This window comes from Neophocaena asiaeorientalis, unplaced genomic scaffold (genome assembly GCF_003031525.2).
Source record: "Neophocaena asiaeorientalis asiaeorientalis breed wild unplaced genomic scaffold, Neophocaena_asiaeorientalis_V1.1 scaffold147, whole genome shotgun sequence".
Taxonomy (NCBI): Eukaryota; Metazoa; Chordata; class Mammalia; order Artiodactyla; family Phocoenidae; genus Neophocaena; species Neophocaena asiaeorientalis.
Window position 1 is genome coordinate 6,810,097 of NW_020173758.1, and position 22,430 is coordinate 6,832,526.

At 38.5% G+C, this 22,430-nt stretch overlaps 1 pseudogene; it reads right to left on the reverse strand.

Annotated features, from left to right (window-relative positions):
• Nucleotides 1-18,656: 18,656 nt before the first annotated feature.
• Nucleotides 18,657-21,535, reverse strand: LOC112403653 (protein CDV3 homolog pseudogene; annotated as a pseudogene).
• Between the last annotated feature and the right edge of the window lie 895 nt (nucleotides 21,536-22,430).

Consider the following 22,430-nt stretch of genomic DNA (forward strand, 5'->3'; position numbering starts at 1 on the left):
AAAAAATAATGAAAAGAAATGAAGACAGCCTAAGAGACCTCTGGGAAAACATTAAATGCAACAACATTCACATTATAGGGGTCCCAGAAGGAGAAGAGAGAGAGAAAGGACCCGAGAAAACATTTGAAGAGATTATAGTCAAAAACTTCCCTAACATGGGTAAGGAAATAACCATCTAAGTCCAGGAAGGGCAGAGAGTCCCATACAGGATAAACCCAAGGAGAAACACACTGAGACACATAGTAATCAAATTGGCAAAAACTAAAGACAAAGAAAAATTATGGAAAGCAGCAAAGGAAAAACCAATATGGTATTGGTACAAAAACAGAAATATAGCTCAGTGGAACAGGATAGGAAGCCTAGAGAAAAACCCATGCACCTATGGTCAACTAATCTATGACAAAAGAGGCAAGGATATACACTGGAGAAAAGACAGTCTCTTCAATAAGTGGTGCTGGGAAAAACTGTACAGCTACATGTAAAAGAATGAAATTAGAACACTCCCTAACACCATACACAAAAATAAACTCAAAGTGGATTAGACACCTAAATGTAAGACCAGACACTATAAAACTTTTAGAGGAAAACATAGGAAGAACACTCTTTGACAAATATCACAGCAAGATCTTTTTTGATCCACCTCCTAAAGTAATGGAAATATAAACAAAAATAAACAAATGGGACCTAATGAAACTTAAAAGCTTTTGCACAGCAAAGGAAACTACAAACAAGATGGAAAGACAACCCTCAGAGTGGGAGAAAATATTTGCAAATGAATCAATGGACAAAGGATTAATCTCCAAAATACGTAAACAGCTCATGCAGCTCAATATTAAAAAAACAAACAACCCAATCCAAAATTGGGCAGAAGACCTAAATAGCCATTTCTCCAAAGAAAACATACAGATGGTCAAGAAGAACATGAAAAGCTGCTCAACATCACTAATTATTAGAGAAATGCAAATCCAAACTACAATGAGGTATCACCTCACACCAGTTAGAATGGGAATCATCAGAAAATTTACAAACAATAAATGCTGGAGAGGGTGTGGAGAAAAGGCAACCCTCTTGCACTGTTGATGGGAATGTAAATTGATACAGCCACTATGGAGAACAGTATGGAGGTTCCTTAAAAAACTAAAAATAGAAATATGACCCAGCAATCCCACTACTGGGCATATACCTAGAGAAAACCATAATTCAGAAAGACACATGCACCCCAATGTTCATTGCAGCACTATTTACAATAGCCAGGACATGGAAGCAACCTAAATGCCCATCGACAGACGAATGGATAAAGAAGATGTGGTACATATATACAATGGAATAATACTCAGACATAAAGAGGAATGAAACTGGGTCATTTGTAGAGACGTGGATTGATCTAGAGACTGTCATACAGAGTGAAGTAAGTCAGAAAGAGAAAAACAAATATAGTATATTAACACATATATGAGGAACCTAGAAAAATGGTCCAGTTGAACCAGTTTGCAGGGCAGAAATTGAGACACAGAAGCAGAGAACAAAACGTATGGACACCAAGGGGGAGAGTGGCATGCGGGGTTGGGGGGGAGTGGTGTGATGAGTTGGGAGATTGGGATTGACATGTATACACTAATATGTATAAGATGGATAACTAATGAGAACCTGCTGTATAAAAAAATAAATAAAGTAAAATTCAAAAGAAAAAAAAGAATGAAACTGAACCTTTATCTTACACCTTATACAAAAATCAACTTAATATGGATTAAAGACTTAAATATATGTCCTGAAACCATAAGACTCCTAGAAGAAAACATAGGGAAAAAGCTTCTTGGCATTGGTCTGCACAATGATTTTTTGGATATGACACAAAAATCACAGGCAACAAAGGCAAAAATAAACAACTGCGAGTATATCAAACTAAAAGTCTATACATCAAAGGAAACAATTAATATGAAGAGGCAACCTACAAAATGGGAAAAAAATATTTGCAAACCATATATCTGATAAGGGATTAGTATACAAGATATTCAAAGAACTCATACAACTCAACAGCAAAAAAACAAATAACCTGGTTGAAAAATAGACAAAGGACCTGAAGAGACATTTTTCCAAAGAGACACAAAAATGGCTAACAGGTATATGAAAAGTGCTCAATATCACTAATTGTCAGAGAAATGCAAATCAAAACCACAATGAGGACTTCCCTGGTGGCGCAGTGGTTAAGAATCCGCCTGCTAATGCAGGGGACTCGGGTTTGAGCCCTGGTCCGGGAAGATCCCACATGCTGCGGAGCAACTAAGCCTGTGTACCACAACTACTGAGCCTGCGGTTAGAGCCCGCAAGCCACAACTACTGAGCTCATGTGCCACAACTACTGAAGCCCACACGCCTAAAGCCCGTGCTCCACAACAAGAGAAGCCATCACAATGAGAAGCCCACGCACCGCAACCAAGAGCAGCTCCTGCTCGCCACAACTAGAGAAAGCCTGCGTGCATCAACAAAGACCCAACACGGCCAAAAATAAATAAATAAATAAATTAATTAATTAAAAAAAACACAATGAGATATCACCTCACAGGTTTTAGGACAGCTATTATCAAAAGTACTAGAGATAAGCATTGACAAGAATGTAGAGAAAGGGAAACCTTGTGCACTGTTATTGGAAATGTAGATTGATACAGCCATTATGGAAAACAATATGGGTGTTCCTGAGAAAGTTAAAAATAGAACCATTGCATGACCCAGCAATTCCACTTCTGGGTGGGAAATGAAATCAGTCTCTTGAAGAGATATCTGCACTCTCATGTTCATTGCAGCATTATTCACAGTAGCCAAGATATGGAAACAATTTCTGTGTATGAATGAATGAATAAGAAAATTATATATATATATATAGACACTATATATTACATAGTATATATATATATTACTAATATATATATGAATATTATTCAGCCATAAAAAAGGAACCCTGCCATTTGTAACAACACGGCTAAAACTAGAAGGCATTATGCTAAGTGAAATAAGACAGACACAAAAAGACAAATAGTGTATGATCTCACATATATGTGGAATATAAAAAAATCAAATTCATAGAATCAGAGAGTAGACTGGTGGTTGCCAGGGGTTGGGGAAGAGTAGGGAGATGTTGGTCAAAGGGTACAAATTTTCATTTATAAGATGAACAAGTGCTGAGGATCCATTTTACAGCAGGGTGATTATAGTCAATGATACCATAATGTATACTTGAAATTTGCTAAGAGAGTAGATCTTAAGTGTTCTTACCACACATACAAAACAGGTAACTATGTGAGGTGATGGATGTGTTAACTTGGTTGTGGTAATCATTCCACAATGTATAATATCTGAAATCATCACATTGTACACCTTTAAAAAATCATGTTGTATAATTTAAATATACCTCTCCCATTGTGGAGCACAGGCTCCTGACGCGCAGGCTCAGCGGCCATGGCTCACAGGCCCAGCCGCTCCGCGGCATGTGGGATCTTCCCGGACCGGGGCACAAACCCGTGTCCCCTGCATCAGCAGGCGGACTCTCAACCACTGTGCCACCAGGGAAGACCTATACAGAATTTTTATCTGTGGCTCATAACTCAATAAATCTGGAAAATAAATATGTTTGTTTTCTAAGCTATATTCTGCTCTGAGATGACAGCTTAGACGTTTTGGTCTTTGCAATACAAATATACTAGGAGACTTTTGATTTGTTTGAAATAGATTCCAATGATCCATTCTAGCTTATTATGGTGAGAAGAATAAAGGGAAATTTCTCTAATTTCCAAGTTTATTTGAGAGATTTCCCTATTGCCTTAGCCTATCCTCTCTTGTCTAAATAGATAGAAAGACAGAATATGTGCACACAACATAACATTATTTAAATAACCATACTGTCACTGTTCTGAAGTCACCATACTTTAAATGGTTAAAGATACTTGGCTTTGGTTTTGTTAAAACTTATATAAGCCACGTGGCTACATTAACTTTAACAGAAAATTTGAGAAGAGCGGTATTTTAAACAATGTATTTTTACAATGAAAACTGTGTTGATATATTTCCTTATTCATTTTATATAGCAACAATCTTTGGTTCTTTGATAAAATACAATTTAACTTATATTCCCATGCTGGGCATGTATCATAACTTGCTCATTTGGGGAGATAATTTATGTAGCATATTTGTATGTGTGTGAAAGAGCATGAGAGAGATAAAAGTGAATCGAATCCTATGAAAATCAAATCTATAAATATTCAAACTTAACAGCTAGATAAGTCAGAAATTCACTTAACTGAGAAATTTAGCAGAGGATGGGGTACTACTAATAATAGTACTATTAGTATCATCCTCATTTTACTGATGAGGAAACTGAGACACAGAGAGGTTTGTTCAGTACTGCCTCTCAGGGTCTTATCCTTTGAATAAAAGTGATTCCCTATGAAGTTTCACATGTAAAGGAAAGTGTTACATTGCCACACAAGATATAACACATATATCCTGAAGTGGATATAACCACTTCAGGCAAATTTTTGTTCTAGGCAACTCAGTACAGATACTCCATTGCTTAGTGCCTGATATGCTCTAAATGTCTAAACATCTCTAAATGTCTGTTACAGGATGAATGAGTATAAAAATTTTCTCTTGGACATATACCTGACATTAGGCTAAAAGTGGAAAATATAATTTGCTTTAAAGAAATACATTTTATAAATGACTTATCTATGACAATTATTTCAGTAATATTCTAAAAAGTGCCTGTATGCACACCAGAAACTAACACAACATAGTAAATCAACTATACTCCAATAAAATAATTTTTTAAAAAATGTGGCCTGGTCAAGGAATCACTACATTTTCAAAAGTAAATCATTTATTTTCAATCACAGGCCAAAGCAAATGTGTTATTGTCATTTCATGTCTCTCATATAGATATGGCCCCTAAATTATTAGATATGTGAGTTGTTGAAACCTCAAGGCTTGGTCCCTTAGGAGCCCTGTTCTCTGAGAGCAGGGAGTGTAGTGAAGACCACCTGCTTTGGACTGACATTGACATCGTAGCATTGTGGCATATTAGGTGCATGACCATGGAATTCCTCAGTCGTGATCCGAAGATGAGAATAATTATTCCCAGCCATAGGATTGTTTTGTGGGTTAAAGAAAATGTATATATACTGGCTAACATAAAATAGATTGTATTAACACTCTCAGTTGCAGGCATAAAAGAAACGAAGGAAAGAAGGAAGAGAGGAAGGGAGGGAAAGAGGAAGGAAAAAGGAAAGAAGGAAAGAAGGAAGGAAGGAGGGAAGGAAAAAAATTGGTTAAAATTAAAAAAAATTAATTACCTTTCTTTACCAAGATATTAAGGGTTCAAACAATACTCTCAGGATTTGATCTCAATGCATTTCTTCAGCCTGCTTTTCTTGATATTTGCTTTATTTTGAAAGAAGTTCTTAATGCTGACTCCTAGCAACTCTATATTAACATCTTCCCGATTTCCAATCTAACAGAAAAAAGGGTCAACTCTCCTCAGAAATACCTGCAAAACTCCTGGCCTCACTTTGATTAAATCCACTTTTGCATGTTTCCAGCCCTGAAATAATTGTAGGTCCAGGGAACTTCAATGTTTTGATTGTCCAGACCTAGATCACATACCTACTCCAGAATCAGGGATGATTTCATCTCCATCCAAAACATAAGAACAGAAGGCACAGGGAACATGGTTCCCCAAAGGAGATGTAGGTAGTGTTATCACAAGAAAGGAGAATGAATGTTGGATGGCAAAATCAGAAAAACAGGGCTTCCCTAGTGGCGCAGTTGTTGAGAGTCCGCCTGCCGATGCAGGCGACATGGGTTTGTGCCCCGGTCCGGGAAGATCCCACATGCCGCGGAGTTGCTGGGCCCGTGAGCCATGGCCGCTGAGCCTGCGCGTCCGGAGCCTGTGCTCCGCAACGGGAGAGGCCACAGCAGTGAGAGGCCCACGTACCGCCAAAAAAAAAAAAAAAAAAAAAATCAGAAAAACATCTACTACATTGGCATTTAATTAAATGGCAGTTATTATTATTGTAGGCATTTTTAGGCCACTTACAAAATTCTATTAAACCCAATATATAAATAATCACTCTATTTAATAACTTTACCCAGAAAATATATTCATATTTCCAACTTGGGATATTACAATAATCCCCTTCTCTTGCTTCAAGGTGGGCATAGTGAGCAAGAATTTCATAACATACCTATGTGGAACTCTCATTTAACTTTTTGTGTGTTTGTTTGTGTTTTGTTTTTGGTTTTTTGCTTTGAATATTTACTTCTTCATTTAACTTTTCTGAACCTCAGTTTTCTTGTCATTTTCTAGGGAGTAAATCAACCAATTTTCTTTACTTTTGACCTAGGTATCTCTACTCCCTGTAGAATATAACAGATTATTATCTCATAACTTTTCTTCCTTCCTCTGTTCCAGAAGCCAGAACCAGTTACTTTTTATTTTAGTAACTTTTTTTTTTTAACTTTTTTGGTCTAAGTGATTTTTGGTTGTTGTTGTTGTTGTTTAACTGCTAATGACTGTATAGAAACCACCACTTCTGGTTTCTCTTTTTTCACTTTGACTCTAGAGGGAAAGACAGGGTGCATATAGGTGCTAATTGTGGGCTCTGGAGTATGCCAGGAACTGAAGTAAGGTGCATGGGCATCTTGGATGTTGTAACTGTGGAGTGAGTCATCCTAGACTTTTGCAAATAAAGGGGGAGTTAGGAAAGATTGAGGGAGTTATTTCTCAGACAGATGGATCATGGTATTGAGGAATTCTCAATGCATGGGTAATTGTGCCGAAGAGCAGGGGTCTACAAATTTTTCATAACAACCCTGAGGTGTAGGTAGAGCTATTAGTCCCATTTTGCACACAAGAAAACTAAGGAATAGAGAGACTAAAACTAAGGAATAGAGAGACTAAGTCATGGATTAGTCAGGATTCAAATTGCCTAATTCATTATCAAAGCCTAAATTCTTGAAAGTGCAAATCTCTTCACAAACTTCAGGAATTAAGGCACCTACAAGAAATCTAAGTCCTGGGGTGGTTTGAAACTGTATAAATACCTCTGGATCAAAAGTTTATCTTTTTTTTTTTCCAGATTCCACTTAAATCTCAGTTACTATTTGGCCTCTGGTATCTCCATTAAAAGGTATTTGTAGCTGGATGAAGAAATAAAGCTTTAAATGAACAGCTTCCATAACAGCAATAATTATAGTAGTGACCATATACTGAGCAATTACAGTGTACCAGGAATATGGCTATGAGCACTTTATACTTATCTCATTTTATCCTCTCCACAACCCAATGAGGTAAACTACCATTATTTTTACTGTAATTATATAATATTGTTATATAATAAAATGCTTAGAGTATATGTACAGTCATTATACGATATTTATATAATAAAAGTACAACTCTGGATATGTGACAAGTTGCATAAATATTTACATGAAAACATGAAGGAGTTAATTAGCAATTTTCTCTCTGCAGCCTTTAGCCCTTGAAGAGCTCCTGGGAAAAGAAGAGCTGAGCTCTGTCAGAGGTGGTTTCACTTGACTTAGACAGTTTTCTTTCTTCCCAAAATGATTCAGTCTCAGAATTGTTCTTTAATCTTTAATATCTCCATTAAGAAGAGTTTCTGTCAAGTACTTCAAAAGTATACAATGTGAGGGAGCATTGCTGATCCCCTGCTGGTGAGTGAAACAGGGGAGGTAGATTCCTCAGCCAGTCCCTGGATGTGCCCTCAGAAATGCAGGCTGATGTGCAAGCACATGCCAAGAACCCATCTCCTTTCTACCTCGTTACTCTCTTTTCATTGGGTTTCTGTGTGTCCTTTGTAGTCCAACCAGCAAGTTACTTTGAGACAAAGAGAAATCCACCACCGGGCCAATCTAGGAATAAATTAGTTTCCTTGCTAAAAAAAATACTTGGGAACCTTTAAATATTGAACTTGTGGGTCAAAAATTTGGAATTCCTTTCCTCTCAGATTAAAATCGTTTGACTTTTTTTTTTTTTTTTTTTTTTGCGGTACGCGGGCCTCTCACTGTTGTGGCCTCTCCCGTTGTGCAGCACAGCCTGTGCGTCCTCAGCGGCCATGGTTCACGGGCCCAGCCGCTCCGCGGCATGTGGGATCTTCCCGGACCAGGGCACGAACCCGTGTCCCCTGCAGCGGCAAGCGGACTCTCAACCACTGCGCCACCAGGTAAGCCCAATCTCTTGACTTTTTCTGAAGCCATTGCATTAGATTACAGTTTACTTCTCTGCTAATTCGCCAGCTGTGAACTTGGCACCTCTAGGAGGTTGTTCTGTGGTTTAAACAGGGGAGAAAAAAGATTAAGTTGACAAAATGGGTATGTTTAACAAAAATATGGGACCCTCAGTTTGATACTACACTGTTGATGACAGTTATTTGACTCTTCATAGGCCAGTCATAATGAGACAGGATACTGCATAAGCCAAGACCACACAAAGGATTGATGGTAAGTATCAAGAGGGTGTGGAGGAAGTGGGCTACTTCTTCCAACTGTTGTAGTGTCATCTCTTGCCTTTTAAAATATCAGTTAAAGTACACGAAGCCCTGATATATTCAGGGATAGCAGCAACAACCAAAAACTTAGGTTTATTGAAAATGCGTGACTTTTTCAGCTTTGTTCTTTCATAGGGACTTGCCCTCTCCACCAAGATCTCTTTCTCTTTATTTTTTTCTCAAATATTATTTCATGTCATTGTGTCTGGCTTAGTCTATTGGAAAATCCTATGTTCTCTGTAATTTAAGTTTTAAACAACATGTGATTTACCCTGTTATTAAAAAAAAAATTCAGCTGCCTTCTCTGAGTGGAAGACTGTCTAGTATCCTTAATATTCTTCTATAGAAATTGTGATAAAGGAACAGATAAACCTAAGTAAATCCAGTGTGTAGAGCTCCTTTAAAATGTAGGACCTTGTCAATGGGTTAAAAAGTAAAAGTTGGTTTTGTTCTAAATATCCTTGCTGGGGCCCATTATGCATAATAAGGGGCCACAGCCCATTTGCAAGGCCTCTGAATGAACTCCATTCATTCTGTACTTGGAAATGTTTCTTCAGGCACAAAGAGAAACAATAGTTATAACCTAATTTCTTTGGCACCAATATCAGCAGAGGAAAAGCCAAAAGATCATTATGAAAACTCTAGTAACTTCTCTTGGTGATTATATACTTCTGTATTCATTGATCATATTTGTGTATTCAAATAAACACCTTTTAAAAAGATTATAAAGTAGTTTGGCAATGCTGTAATATCACATTTCATGCACTGAGTGACATTTAAGAAATGGAATGCTTCAAAGTAATTTGCTTATTACAGTTACTAAAGTTTATAAAAAACACACTAACATGCACCCCAAGTCTTTAAGGGAAAAGACTTTGTGTTTTCAATTACCGTATTTTAAAATCTGATTAGAATTCAAACCACAATTTTGTTAAGTAAATCCACTAATCAGTTTCCACATTTACCTGTAGAAGTCACTGGAGGGTGTACATCTGGAAGTAGCAGTCGTGGTACAGTGCCTGTTAATACCATTTCCAAGTGAACTTTCTTAAGTGCATGTCTGATCTGAGCATGTCATCCCTTGCTCGGTACCATTTGTGGACTTCCCATTGCCCTTGAAGGGAAAGCCCACATCCCACATGACTTACAAAGTCCTCTTTCAGGCTTCTGGCTTTTACCTACCTGCCTTTTCAGCCTCATCTCCTACCATCCTTCCCTCAGTGAACTCTATTCAGTGGACTTGGCTCTTTCTTCCACATAACGTTGTTTCTGCCTGTTCTTGCCTGGAGCTCTCTCCTTCCCGACCCTGTTTCCCCATTTTAATCTGACCAACGCTTACTAACTCTTGAAGTCTTTACTTTAGGTTACTTTTTCTGGAAGATTTTTAGTTGTCTTAAATAACTAATTAATTGAAAGTACAGTGTATTTGAGGCTGATCGTGGGGGGATTCATTGTTGAATGATAGTTTGGAACCAGATTGTGAAGGACTTTCTAAACTGTGCTTTCAAGATTTTGAACAGGAAAATGATGTCAGCTTTATGTTTTAAAAGTTTGAAGGATGGTTTAACATGCCCATGTAATTAATGGTCACTGAACTAGGAAATAGCACACTAATCCTTTTGATGATCCCGTCTTCGGTTTCTCCCAAGCACTGTGAAAACTCACTTGCTCTGATTGCATTCTTGGAGACCCTGCTAATTCATTATTGAAAAATACCAGTTGCCAGTATTTGGCATTATGTTGTCACTTTGTGAGTGATGCTAAATACAATGTTAACGAAAACTCTAATACCATTGAATATTTAATAATATATAGTGAAGTAGTTTTAAGAGTGCACGCTGTAGAGAGATCTGGTTTAAAATTCTTGCTATACCACTTACCAGCAATAATGGATGTGGACAAGCTATTTATACAACTTATTTAGCAAAAGAAACTCCAAATGAGGGGTGGAGAGATGGGGCAAGGAAGATAAACCCTAAAGCAGTTTGCCAAGCATGACATTTCTTTGAATTTGAGAGTGTCTTTTAAAAATCCAAGTGAATCTTGCTTTCTCTTCTAACACATTTCTGTTTATTTTAACATAAAAATATTTTTAAGTTGGGGAAAGGGATTAAGTTGGTTGGTGGTTGTTGCCTCAAATTTTCTGCAGTTATTTCTCCAAACCAACACACTATGCTTATCCTATGGCTTGAAGCATGTGAAAAACAGACTAAAGGAATTACCAGAAATGTAATTGTAAAATCTCATTAGCGCAGAAGTTCTGCATTAATCTTCAGCCACTGATCTACAGTGTTCACTCTAAGACTACAGTATTCTAGGCAAGTTTTTAAAAAATCCAGCTCAATAATGTTACAAAATAAACTCAGCATTTCCCTCCCTCACCATCCCTAAAGCCAGATTATCCTAACTTTCCTGACTTCACCATTTTTCCAGTTACTCTTAGAGAAACATCAGGAAGCACATTGGCTTATCTCTTTTTCTTATCTCCTCCCAAATACTTTAAACATTTTAGTCTTTCTCCACAGAATACACCTTATACATGCAATTCTTTTTTTAATTTTGTTTATTTATTTTTGGCTGCGTTGCGTTTTTGTTGCTGCGCGCAGGCTTTCTCTAGCTGCGGTGAGCGGGGGCCATTCTTCTTTGTGATGCATGGGCTTCTCATTGCGGTGGCTTCTCTTGTTGCAGAGCACAGGCTCTAGGTGCACGGGCTTCAGTAGTTGTGGCCCGTGGGCTCTAGAGCGCAGGCTTAGTAGTTGTGGTGCACGGGCTTAGTTGCTCCGCAGCACGAGCGATCTTCCCATACCAGGGCTCGAACCCATGTCCCGTGCATTGGCAGGCGGATTCTTAACCACTGTGCCACAAGGGAAGCCCCGTGTAATTCTTTTGATTACTGGCTTTTCTTTTATGTTCTGCAGTCAGCTGTCCAGTTTTTTATTATTTTTTCCGGACTGTCACTTAGTTCAGAACAAGTTTCCTCCATTCATTCTTTTTCCCTTTTCATTTAGCCTATGTAGCCAATTCCTTCATTGTCTCATCAGCAAATACAAAATTAAGTATTTATTTTCAAGACAGGCCTTCCTCCACCATATTATGTTGACCTTCCTTTCCAAGGTAATCTTTTCCTACTCTCCTATATGGTCCATACTCTACAGCCAAACTGAACTGTCTACTCTTCCCCAAGCACCCTCCAGCTCTCTTGTCTCCAAACCTCAGCACCAACTATTTCCACAGCCTCTCACTATTGTGTCCATTTTCAAAGTCTATCTCACAAGGCTTCCTCCACCATAAATCCCTGAGTGATCATTCCAACTGAATGTATACGGTTTCTTTCTCCTTTTGTTTATTCATTTATGGAACAAATATTTATCAAATGTCTTAGGTGTATCAAATGAGAAAACAGCACTGGGGATTTAGCAATGACTGGGACAGAATTGGAACCCTCCCTAGTGGAGGTTATAATCTAACATAAAAGAAGACTTGATAACTAATTTCAGGTGTCAAGGGTTTTACAAGGGTCTGTACAGCATGTTTAAAAGGGTGTAACTTAAACTGAGAGTCAAGTATGGTTTCTCTGGGATGAGGTGCAGAAAGGTATCTGGAGAATGAAGAACTAGCTAAGCAAAGTGGGAGGGGATTAAAGGAATTTGGGGACATGAAAGAGTGTTCTAGGCAGAGCAAACAACATATGCAAAGGCCATGAAGTGGGAATGAGCATGGCACTTTTGAAGAACTGAGGGAAGGCCAGTATGGATAGCCAAATGGATGTAACATGAATAATTGAATAGGAGAAATTGAGATATTAGCAAAAAAGGGATTGATAACACAGGGGCTCTAAAATGGATTGGAACTGAAGAAAGGAGAGAAGGTAGAGAAAAACAGGTAGGGAGTGGAAGAAACAATGCTTGGAGACTCAGATGAGACTGAAGAAAAAAGATAGTGATAAAAGTTAAAGGATGGAACATTTTGGTCAGTGAGTCCCATATCTCATTTCTCATTAAACCTTGTAATACATGCTCACTTCCTGTATTCTGTCATATTTTATAATTATTTATATAATTGTCTTATTCTTGATACTAAATTATATTACCTGGGTTCTTATTATAGGTTAATAGTAATTATTAATAATATGGGTCAGTATTTACAAGTAAAGATGTTTTTGCTGCTATACTCATTTCTTTCTTTGATCATTAAATAGAGGTTTCTTCCCCTCCATTTTATGTTCAAACTCATCTTTTATGTCATTTGGCAAATACTGAATGCCACTTGGTGCATGACATTTTAGCAGGCCTAAAGAAAGGCATCAAAACCAAAAAACAAACTACTACAAAACAATTTTTGAGTGAATAAATGAAGGTATTTTCTTGAATCCCCTTAATCTTTCAAAATGTAGGAAGTGTTAGTATGTCTAGGTCCATTCACAGAATTGGAAAGAAAATGGGAACTCAAAGGGGACAGAAAATTAGTGGTAGGATTCAGTAGATCAGATTTCCAGCTTCTTAGCACCCTTGATGTTTAGCCTAGTTATCAAACTTTTCTTCATTTCTTCACTAAGAATTCCTTTTGTTCTAGTAGGATTGCTTCAGTTTATGAAAATGAGTGTGTATATACTATGCCATTTTCAGAAATGAGTCATTAAGACTATTATAACCTGAACAAATGAAATAAAGTACTTTTCACTTAAAGTGTCTTTTTTTAAACCATTTTTAGAAATTGAAGGATAGTTAATTTATAATGTTAAGTTAGCTTCAGGTGTACAGTAAAGTGATTCAGTTATATATATATATATATATATATATATATATATATATATATATATATATATATATATATATATATATATATATATATATATATATATATATATATATATATATATATATATATATATATATATATATATATATATATATATATATATATATATATATATATATATATATATATATATATATATATATATGTATATGTATATATGTACATAATAATAATATATGTATATATATATATATATATTCTTCATATTCTTTGCCATTATAGGTTATTACAAGACACTGAATATAGTTCCCGGTGTTATACAGTAGGTCTTTGTTGTTTATCTATGTTACACATAGTAATGTGTATATGTTAATCCCAAACTTCTAATTTATTCCCCCTGCCACTATCCACTCTGGTAACCAAAATTTGTGTTTTATTTTGGTAAGTCTATTTCTATTTCATAAATAAGTTCATTTATATAATTTTTTTAAGATTCCACATATAAGTGATATCATATGATATTTGTCTTTCTCTGTCTGACTTTACTTAATACGATAATCTCTAGGTCCCTCCATGTTGCTGCAAATGGCATTATTTGATTCTTTTTTATGGCTGAGTAATATTCCACTGTGCATATATAACACATCCTCTTTATCCATTCATCTGTTGATGGACACTTACGTTGCTTCCATGTCTTGGCTATTGTAAATAGTGCTGCTATGAACATTGAGGTGTGTGTATCTTTTTGAATTAGAGTTTTCTCCAGATATATAACCAGGAGTAGGATTGCAGGATCATATAATACCTCTATTAGTTTTTTAAGCAACTTCCATACTGTTCTCCATAGTGGCTGTACCAATTTACAGTCCCACCAACAATGTAGGAGGGTTTCTTTTTCTCCATACCCTCTCCAGCATCATTATGTGTAGACTTTTTAATGTTGGGCATTCTGACTAGTATGAGCTGATACCTCATTGCAGTTTTGATTTGCATTTCTCTAATAATTCATGATATTGAGCATCTTTTCATGTGCCTGTTGGCCACCTGTATGTCCTCTTTGGAGAAATGTCTATTCAGGTCTTCTGCCTATTTTTTGATTGGGTTGTCTTTTTTTTTTTTAATTAAGCTTATGAGCTCTTTATATATTTTGGAAATTAATCCCTTGTCAGTAGCATAGCTTGCAAATATTTTCTCCCAGTCCATAGTTGCCTTTTCACTTTGTTTATGGTTTCCTTTGCTGAGAAAAAGCTTTCAAGTTTAATTAGGTCCCATTTATTTTTGTTAGTTACTTAGTTTGTTTGTTTTTATTTCCATTACTCTAGAAGATGGATCCAAAAAAAATTGCTGCGATTTATGTCAAAGAGTGTTCTGCCTATATTTTCCTCTAAGAGGTTTATAGTAGTCTTACATTTAGGTCTTTAATCTAACTTGAGTTTATTTTTGTATATGGTGTTAGAAAATGTTCTAATTTCATTCTTTTACACATAGTTGTCCAATTTTCCCAGCACCGCTTATTGAAGAGACTGTTTTTTATCCATTTTATATTCTTTCCTTCTTTGTTATAGATTAATTGACCATAGGTGTGTGAGTTTATTTCTGAGCTTTCTACCCTGTTCCACTGATCTATATTTCTGTTTTTGTACCAGTACCATACTGTTTTGATTACTGTAGCTTTGTAGTATAGTTTGAAGTCAGGGCGTGTGATTCATCCAGCTCCATTCTTCTTTCTCAAGATTGTTTTGACTATTTGGGGTTCTCTTGTGGTTTTGTACAAATTAAAAATTTTTTTGTTCCAGTTTTGTGAAAAATGCCATTGGTAATTTGATAGGGATTGCATTGAATCTGTAAATTGCCTTGGGTAGTATGGTAAAGTGTCTCTTTTAATTACACCTTTGTATTTCTCCTACATTTCCATTGAGTCTGATGTCTATTTTCTTTGTATATTTACCTTACTTGGATACAGGCAGGATGTTCCCCTTTATTTATTTAGTTAAAAAAATTATTTTTGGCTGCACTGGGTCTTCATTGCTATGTGCAGGCTTTCTCTACTAGCGGCAAGCAGGGGCTAATTTTTGTTGCAGGGTGCGGGTTTCTCATTGCAGGGCTTCTCTTGTGCAGCACGGGCTCTAGGCACACAGGCTTCAGTAGTTGCAGCACGTGGGCTCAGTAATGTTGGCTCATGGGCTCTAGAGTGCAAGCTCAGTAATTGTGGCACATGGGCTTAGTTGTTCCATGGCATGTGGGATCTTCCCGGACCAGGGATTGAACCTGTGTCCCATGCATTGGGGATCGAACTCGTGTCCCGTGCATTGGCAGGTAGATTCTTAACCACTGCACCACCAGGGAAGTCCCCAGATGTCCTTTTTTTTCAGTTACATGTTAAATAAACTTACCATATGTTCATTTTCAACTTCATGTTTTAAAAAGATTTTAATTACACAAAGAAGTCATCCACATGACATTAGGGACCCAAAGTTAATGGGAAACAATAGTAAAAATGTAACCCTCCTAAAATATTAGTGATCATCATCTTCCTTTTTTTGTTTTCCTAGGCACACCCTAAGGGTGGTTATTGCGATGAAGCTGTGATATACGCACTGAAAGAATGTGATGCTCATCATACTGGTATGGCCAAAACACATGGGTATGAAGGTCTCTTGGGAGAAGCCATCCAGGACAGTGCCATGAAATGTGAGGATCTCTGAATCATCACAAAATTTTAGCTCAGTAACTATGGCTTTGAAAACACTGTACAGTCCTGTCTGAAATCCTGTGGCTTGGAGTACATAGGTGTGCACTGTAGACATCATTGGTCATTATCATCTTATTAGAGATTCAACCATTCTTTTATGTATTTTTGGAGGATTAAATAATTTTGGATGTAGTGTGACCCTGAGCATGGCAGATGTCAGAAGAAATATTGTTACGTGTTTGTAAAGAAATAAATTTTATTGTGCTTTGAAATCCCTTTTGATGTTTTCTTATACAACTCCCAGTAACTTAGTTACAAAGTCAACTGTCTCAGATGTGATGTCTTAGCCCTTGCTCAGCTTTTTATGAATTCTTTTGCTATTTTATAATCTTTTGATTCATGTCCGTCCTTAAGTAATCTTTTGTCTTTTTTTTCCATGTATTTACTTTTTATTGACTTTGTTAATGTTACAGAGTTTTTGCACTGCCAAACCATGCCTGAGAATTCAAAGAAAGAAATGCTACAATGGACAGCCTCATCCACCCATCATACAGCATATTAAAACTTGATTCATGTGCATTTTGATAATTTCACAATCTTTTAAAAAGTTATATCAAGGGTTGGAATTTTTAAATCTCCTGCAGGTCTTCAGATTTCTGTTCCATTAAGTAACATTTCCACATATTCATCTCAGTTCATTCCTTAATAACGTAACCCCCAACAAAATTTTGCCGGAAAAAATGCATACTTTTCAGGGGAAATATGTGGCTCAAGGTCGAAGAGATTATTTGTTAAAAGATTTCTGGCTCCCAAATGAACTCTTCAGATTAACCAAGAATCCTTTGTTTCTCAATCATCCAACCTCTCCTTGGCTGGCTCAGCAAGTACCCAAATACATCAGAACATAGACATCCTGCCTGCCTTCAAATAATGCCAACGTTATTGCCCAGATATGGTTTGCAGGTCCTGTCAGATGACTCTGTAACCCTCCTAGGAGTGTGATTCCTGCATCGACACTTTTATCAACTCTGAACTCCTAGAGGAAAATGCTCCTGCATCAGGATAGTTTTACTCACCCATTTGCTTCACTCTTGCCAGTAGCAAGTCTGCAACTCCTACACTTGGCAAAGGGATTTTATTATAGAGAAACCCAGACTCTGCATCAAGTGTTCACATGCCACTTTGAAATATTTCTATTAAACCGAAGATACAAAACTAGGAAATTACCAGACTATCTCATTAGATGGAAAGACTTTTCGGTAATCCTGGGTAGCGTCCTGATGTCCTATTTCAGGACTAAAAATTACTGTATAGTTTAAGCTGTAATTATTAAAAACAGAAGGGCTACATCACTGTCTTTTGCCCCAACTCTCCAAATGAACAATGTAAAAAGACACACCAGAAGGTTGATGACAGAGCTAGGCTGGGACAATCACTGCATCTACAGAATGTCTAATACCTTAAACATTTGGGCACAAGTGCATCTGGAATTCTTGTCAGAGATCATGCAAGATCCATGAAACTTCAGTGGGTTTTAGGTTGAGGCTCTGCTCTCACTGCCTTGAATTTATAAGGACACATCTGTGACTCCCTTGGCCTGAGCAGAAACCATACTCTTTCCACCACAGTTTACTATACAACTTAGACCTGATTAGTGGAGGCTTTCGCATCACCTGAAGTAGAGCCCCCTGCATCTACTGCCCTTTACATCAAAGGCCATTTGTTTCTACTCTAGGGATTGACATATTCATGAAACATTTCACAATTCTAATGCACGTTTCAGGTTACTTAGCCAAGCAATATGCTCTGTCAAAGAACTATTCCAAGTCAAAGCAAAAAAAAAACCCCCAAAACCCAAAAATATCCTTAATATGGAACACAGAAAGAGCACTACCCGAATAAAAAAATTACTAAAAGAAATAAGATAATGCCCCCCCACTTTCTCACTTGGTGACCCGAGTTTGGTTGAATTTAATTTGTGTTTACCTCAGAATACAACCCAAAGTTTAAATTATAAATCACAGCCCTACACAGATTATCTGAACACATTAGTTCTTTTGAGAGCAGCATGTTCCAGGAAGTCTAATACAGCCATGGTGTACTACAGAGTATTCCTTATGGATGGGACACAGGACAGGTTAATTAAGGTCACTTAAATCTTCATCTTTTACAGCAGATCAGAACCCAGATGGCTGACTTTCTGCAGGATTTCTGATAGGAATCCAGTAGAGCTGGTTTCAAGTTTCTCATCAGCACTTAAAAGCTGTAACCTTCTTATCCAGACATTGTGATCCACATGAAGTTCACAATGAGTGCAGCAAATCTGAGGTAGTCAACCCTTATGAAGGCTCAGTATCTGAACATAAAAAGATTTTGAAATGACCACTGGCTGCAGTTTTTGTTTTCTTTGTATTTGCAGAGTAATTATGAAAGAACACTGTTGAATCTAGTTCACACATTTATATAACAATGAAAATCCCCCTAAATCCAATACACATAAAGAGCAGTGGTGACACTTTAAACTTCCATAGTGCAATAGGGCTGATCCCGTATACCGAGCGGTCTGCATCCGTTGTAGATCCAGCAGAGATCAGAGAGATGATGGATGGCTGTCCGTGGTGGTTAGCTGTGGTCTAGTTACCTTAGAAGGGTTAGCAAACACCATTCCTTAATTGTACTGTGTGGCTGCTTTTCTGATTCTCAAGCACAGCATGCTGGTTGTCTAGCTGAAGTTTAAGGGCCTGGTTTTCTGAAACCTCATCCCTACCTCTAGTTTTGTGTCTTACTACTTCAAAGCTCTTCTCCATTTCTTTATCCCTAAGGGAAAAGAAATGTGATCAGTAAATATTTCTTCTTCGCTAGGTTGTTTTGAAAATATACTTCCTTGAATTAAAAAAAAAAACCACCCCTTAGAAAAATCTTGAGGAAGGGACAGGAGGGGGAAACTGGTTTATAAATCCTTATCAAAACCATTTTTTAAGGCTTCAGTTGAACAGAAAATATAGAATACTGTACTGAAGCGCTACAGTCCTATTTTCTGTGGTAGCAAATCTGCTGAATACTATTAACTGAAAACCTATTTTGGGACCGACTTCAAGGCAACTGGAAAGTTAAAAAGCTGTATAATGACATGGTGATTCCTTCTAAGACTCACTTTTACTCTTAGCAAATAATAGACAATACATATCTCTTTCTTTATGCATAAAGTAAGGACAACAATTTCCTCATTCAAGTAAAGTTCTACTCATTATTCAAAGAGCTCTCCACACTTCTACTTTATGGGAGTGGATCAGATAAAGATGAGTGTGGTGAATCATTGTAGGACAGAGCTGAGGAACAGGTCAAAGTGGAGGTTTAAATTCAAGCCAGCTGTGCTCTCAAAGAGGCAAAAAGTCTGGGACTTAATTTAAAAGCCACCCCGAAAATTTTCCATTTGATGTCATTTACATTTCTTCCCATTTTATTTACTTTGTAAAAAATTCATGTCCCTAAATAAGATGTGGATGTGCCATACGTGGTCATTTAACTCCAGGTAGCATTCATTTTAAATACCTATTCTGGCTTTCTACATGCTTGGCAGTGGACTGCGGGGATGGGAACTGTGTATCACTATAGATTTCTAGTAGTCCTTGTGGTGCTTTCCTTGCTGTGGTCAACCTGACCCCAAGAGGCCTATACATGCCTCTAGTCATTGTCAGTTCTGGGGTTTCTGTAACAACTACTGGAGCAGGAGATGTTTGTACAGGAGCTGTTTTATTCCAGGTACCTGAAGAATATTCTACATCACCACCACCACCTCTACCTTCTTCCCGATTATCACCTGGATTTTCTCTTTTTTCATTTTCTTTTTTTTTTCTTTTCATTTTAACATCTTTATTGGAGTATAATTGCTTTACAATGGAATGTTAGTTTCAGCTTCACAACAAAATGAATCAGTTATATATATACATATGTTCCCATATCTCTTCCCGCTTGCGTCTCCCTCCCTCATTTGCTATTATGTGCAGCTGGGAGGCCTCTTGTGGACCAGTGTCCTGAAGTTGGCTCTCCCACCTCAGAGGCACAGCACTAACTCCTGGCTGCCGCACCAAGAGCCTTTCATCCACACGGCTCCTTAATTTGTGATGATTCATTGTCCATTCATGTATTTCACAGATGCAGGGTACATCAAGTTGATTGTGGAGCTTTAATCCGCTGCTTCTGATGCTGCTGGGAGAGATTTCCCTTTCTCTTCTTTGTTCTCACAGCTCCCAGGGGCTCAGCTTTGGATTTGGCCCCGCCTGTGCGTGTAGGTCACTGGAGGGCATCTGTTCTTTGCTCAGACAGGACGGGGTTAAAGGAGCCGCTGATTCGGAGGCTCTGACTCACTCAGGCTGGGGGTAGTGAGGGTCACGGAGTGCAGGGTGAGCCTGCGGCAGCAGAGGCCGGAGTGACGTTGTGCCAGCCTGAGGCACGCCGTGCGTTCTTCTGGGGGAGTTGTCCCTGGATCCCGGGACCCTGTTAGTGGCGGGCTGCACAGGCTCCCCGGAAGTGGGGCGTGGACAGTGACCTGTGTTCTCATACAGGCTTCTTGGTGGCAGCAGCAGCGGCCCTAGCGTCTCATGTCTGTCTCTGGGGTCTGCACTTTCAGCTGCGGCTCGCGCCTGTCTCTGGAGCTCCCTTAAGCAGCGTTCCTAATCCCCTGTCCTCGCGCACCAGGAAACAAAGAGGGAAGAAAATGTCTCTTGCCTCTTCAGCAGGTCCAGACTTTTCCCCGGACTCCCTCCCGGCTAGCCGCGGTGCACTAACGCCCTGCAGGCTGTGTTCACGCCACCAACCCCAGTCCTCTCCCGGCGCTCCGACCGAAGCCCGAGCCTCAGCTCCCAGCCCCGCCCGCCCCGGCGGGTGAGCAGACAAGCCTCTTGGCTGGTGAGTGGCGGTCGGCCCTGATCCTCTGTGCGGGAATCTCTCCTCTTTGCCCTCCGCACCCCTGTTGCTGTGCTGTCCTCCGCGGCTCCGAAGCTCCCCCCCTCCGCCACCCGCAGTCTCCGCGCGCGAAGGGGCTTCTTAGTGTGTGGACACTTTTCCTCCTTCACAGCTCCCTCCCGCTGGTGCAGGACCCGTCCCTATATTTTTGTCTCTGTTTATTTTTTTCTTTTGCCCTACCCAGGTACGTGGGGGGTTTCTTGCCTTTTGGGAGGTCTGAGGTCTTCTGCCAGCATTCAGTAGGTGTTCTGTAGGAGTTGTTCCATGTGTAGATGTATTTCTGGTGTATCTGTGGGGAGGAAGGTAATCTCTGCGTCTTACTCTTCCGCCATCTTCCCGGAAGTCCTCCTCTTTTTTCATTTTCATCTTCTTCCTTTTCACTTATTTGCATTGTTTGAACTCTTAGGCTGCTGTAATCAACCTCTTTTTGCTCAGATTCTTTCCACTCATCTGCATCCTTTGTCACAACCTTGGTGGCAGCCCCGGGGCCCATGGCCTCCCTGCCTGCCATCCCGCTGTAGCCCAGCCGGGTCCCTGCACCCCATCCTTTTGTCTTTATGTCCATTTGTCTTTGTGTCGCTTTTTCATATTCCCACCTCAATTAAGAGGAACTCTCATTCGAGCAGCAATGGCTAAATCTCCACCTCTTTGCTACTTCTAGTCATAGAACTGTCCAAGTATCATGCAATCTGCACCTTGGAGAAATAACCTACCATGAGCTGGAGTCCAGTCCTAAGTTGTTCAGGTTAAGAAACTCAGTTGACTCACTAGCTAAATCTTGCTTATTAACTGAGGTGCTATGGTTTATGCATTATAATAATGTGAATTTATCCTGTTATTATTTTGAATCAATAGTATAGCATCATATCAAAGAGACTTTGTTATACTAACATACCAAATATAGTGCACAGAGTTATAGCAGAGATTTATAAGACCCCAATGAGTGTAGTATATAGAAAGTACAGTGGATTAGAAATAAGGAGGCCTAACATTCTTATCTGAGTTCTGCTGATATTATCTATGTGTATTTGAGGCTAATTATTTAAATTCTCCGGGCCTTGACAAGAAAGGGAAAAGAACTAGAAGGTACACCCATTCCTTTTTAGAGTATGCTCCAGAATTTGCATGTATCAATTCTGCTCCTGTACCTTTGGCCAGAGCTTAGTCAGTTGGTCACATGTAGCTGGAAAGGAGACTGGAGCATGTAGTCTGTAGCTAAAACTTGTAGGATTTTATGACTAAAGGAATTGGACTTTTGAAGGACAACTAACAGTCTTAGTCATTTTCCCCTTTTATCAGGAAAGTAAATGCTCTCTCAGCACCTTCCTTCCTCCTTCACCCCCAGCAGATTTCTGCTTAGGCTGGAATTGGCTCATATGGTCACCTCTAGATGCAAGGAAGCTGAGGAAACAGGAAACAGGATTTACATGATTGGCTTTCACCAAAGGTTTCCAAACTTT